Genomic DNA, 2836 nt, shown 5'->3' with positions numbered 1-2836 from the left:
TAACCAGAAAAACTTAGAAAAATGTTTAAAAAGAAGAAATGAGTAACCAGAAAAACGGCGAAAAATGTTTAAAAAGAAGAAATCAGTAACCAGAAAAACGGCGAAAAATGTTTAAAAAGAAGAAATCAGTAACCAGACAAACTGCGAAAAATGTTTAAAAAGAAGAAATCAGTAACCAGAAAAACTTAGAAAAATGTTTAAAAAGAAGAAATCAGTAACCAGGAAAACTTGGAAAAAAACACTTAGAAAAATTTTCAGCAAAGTGTGAAAAATATTCTAAGTGTCAGCGGAGGAAAATGCTGCAGCATCGGGAAAGATTCGCAAACTTACACCGAACATGTGCTCCGAAGTGCCGGAGGAATTGGGTGAATTGAGCCCGGCAAATGGCCAGCTGTCGTTTTGTGCCTGCAGCCCGAAAACTTTAACTTTGTCTGTCGCGGAAGTCCGGACCGAGAAAAATCCAAACGGTTTTGACCGGACCGAGTTCCAGACCGATGCAGTCAAATTTGGAATTCAGACCCATTCAGTGCCACTTGTAGTTTTTCCGCAGTGAGGTTGGCGGGGTACCCGGAGATATATGGGAACACGATTTTTAGAACAAAATGGCGGCGCGGGACCGTTCTGAAAGGCATCCGAAAAACGGTTCCACGGGCATAGCACTTTAATGACAGGTATGAGTGCATGCCGGAGAGCTCTTGGAAGTCGAATTTTTGACACTTTGTCAATTTTTTGACAGATTTGACAAACTCTTTCTGTCTGTTCTAAGAGTCAGTCAGAGACTTGTGCGGCGGTCTTTTGACACTATTGGAGGGCGGGCAAACCCCACGTTGACTCCGGCCGTCCCTCCACAGGCGCTCGTGTCCAAAATGAAGGCGAGAGACGCGAGTGGCCTGGTTCCCTTGGGTGTTGCCAAGAAGGCTGCGGGCTGACCGTTGCCTGAGCACTCCCTAAAGCCTCTTGTGATGAGAGCAGACCTCGCCTGCCGCACGACCGGCTCTGGGAGTCGTTGGGCCGCTATTTGTGAATAGTCTGGTCCTCCTCTGCCACCCGGACAAGCGCGATGGCTCTGCCGCCCTGCGGTGCTCGTCACCCAGGTTTGGGGAACACGATACTCGTAACAAAAATAAAAGGCGGCTCGGGACCTGCAGGCGAAAGGGGTCCCGTGGTGCTAAGCACGTCGACTTCGGGTCTCGGTGCAAGCCGGAGAGCTCACGGAAGTCTAAAGTTTTCGGCACGTGGTCGAATCTTTTCAAAGGCTTACCCGGCTCTTTCCGTCCATTCTGAGAGTAAGTCAGAGGCCGGTGCGGAGGTCTCTTGACAATCGGAGGGGGTGGTGGCCCTCCGCAGGCGCTCGTGTCGAAAATGAAGGCGAGAGACGCGAGTGGCCTGGTTCCCCTGGGTGTTGCCAGGAAGGCTGCGGGCTGACCCTTGCCTGAGCACTCCCTAAAGCCTCTTGTGAAGAGAGCAGACCTCGCGCGCCGCACGACCGGCTCTGGGAGTCGTTGGGCCGCTATCTGTGAATAGTCTGGTCCTCCTCTGCCACCCGGCCAAGTGCGATGGCTCTGCCGCCCTGCGGTGCTCGTCACGCAGGTATGGGGCACACGATGCTCGTAACAGCAAATAAAGGCGGCTCGGGACCTGCAGGCGAAAGGGGTCCCGTGGTGCTTAGCACGTCGACTTCGGGTCTCGGTGCAAGCCGGAGAGCTCACGGAAGTCTAAAGTTTTCGGCACGTGGTCGAATCTTTTGAAAGGCTTACCCGGCTCTTTCCGTCCATTCTGAGAGTCAGTCAGAGGCCGGTGCGGCGGTCTATTGACGACCGGAGGCTCCCATGGGTGTTGCGATGAGGGTGGAGGGCACAGAACCTTGCCTTAGCACTCCCTAATAAAGCCTCTTGTGAAGAGAGCAGACCTCGCGCGCCGCACGACCGGCTCTGGGAGTCGTTGGGCCGCTATCTGTGAATAGTCTGGTCCTCCTCTGCCACCCGGCCAAGTGCGATGGCTCTGCCGCCCTGCGGTGCTCGTCACGCAGGTATGGGGCACACGATGCTCGTAACAGCAAATAAAGGCGGCTCGGGACCTGCAGGCGAAAGGGGTCCCGTGGTGCTTAGCACGTCGACTTCGGGTCTCGGTGCAAGCCGGAGAGCTCACGGAAGTCTAAAGTTTTCGGCACGTGGTCGAATCTTTTGAAAGGCTTACCCGGCTCTTTCCGTCCATTCTGAGAGTCAGTCAGAGGCCGGTGCGGCGGTCTATTGACGACCGGAGGCTCCCATGGGTGTTGCGATGAGGGTGGAGGGCACAGAACCTTGCCTTAGCACTCCCTAATAAAGCCTCTTGTGAAGAGAGCAGACCTCGCGCGCCGCACGACCGGCTCTGGGAGTCGTTGGGCCGCTATCTGTGAATAGTCTGGTCCTCCTCTGCCACCCGGCCAAGTGCGATGGCTCTGCCGCCCTGCGGTGCTCGTCACGCAGGTATGGGGCACACGATGCTCGTAACAGCAAATAAAGGCGGCTCGGGACCTGCAGGCGAAAGGGGTCCCGTGGTGCTTCGCACGTCGACTTCGGGTCTCGGTGCAAGCCGGAGAGCTCACGGAAGTCTAAAGTTTTCGGCACGTGGTCGAATCTTTTGAAAGGCTTACCCGGCTCTTTCCGTCCATTCTGAGAGTCAGTCAGAGGCCGGTGCGGCGGTCTATTGACGACCGGAGGCTCCCATGGGTGTTGCGATGAGGGTGGAGGGCACAGAACCTTGCCTTAGCACTCCCTAATAAAGCCTCTTGTGAAGAGAGCAGACCTCGCGCACCGCACGACCGGCTCTGGGAGTCGTTGGGCCGCTATCTGTG

This window comes from Chiloscyllium punctatum, unplaced genomic scaffold (genome assembly GCF_047496795.1).
Source record: "Chiloscyllium punctatum isolate Juve2018m unplaced genomic scaffold, sChiPun1.3 scaffold_510, whole genome shotgun sequence".
NCBI lineage: Eukaryota > Metazoa > Chordata > Chondrichthyes > Orectolobiformes > Hemiscylliidae > Chiloscyllium > Chiloscyllium punctatum.
This window is presented reverse-complemented; position numbering follows the sequence as displayed.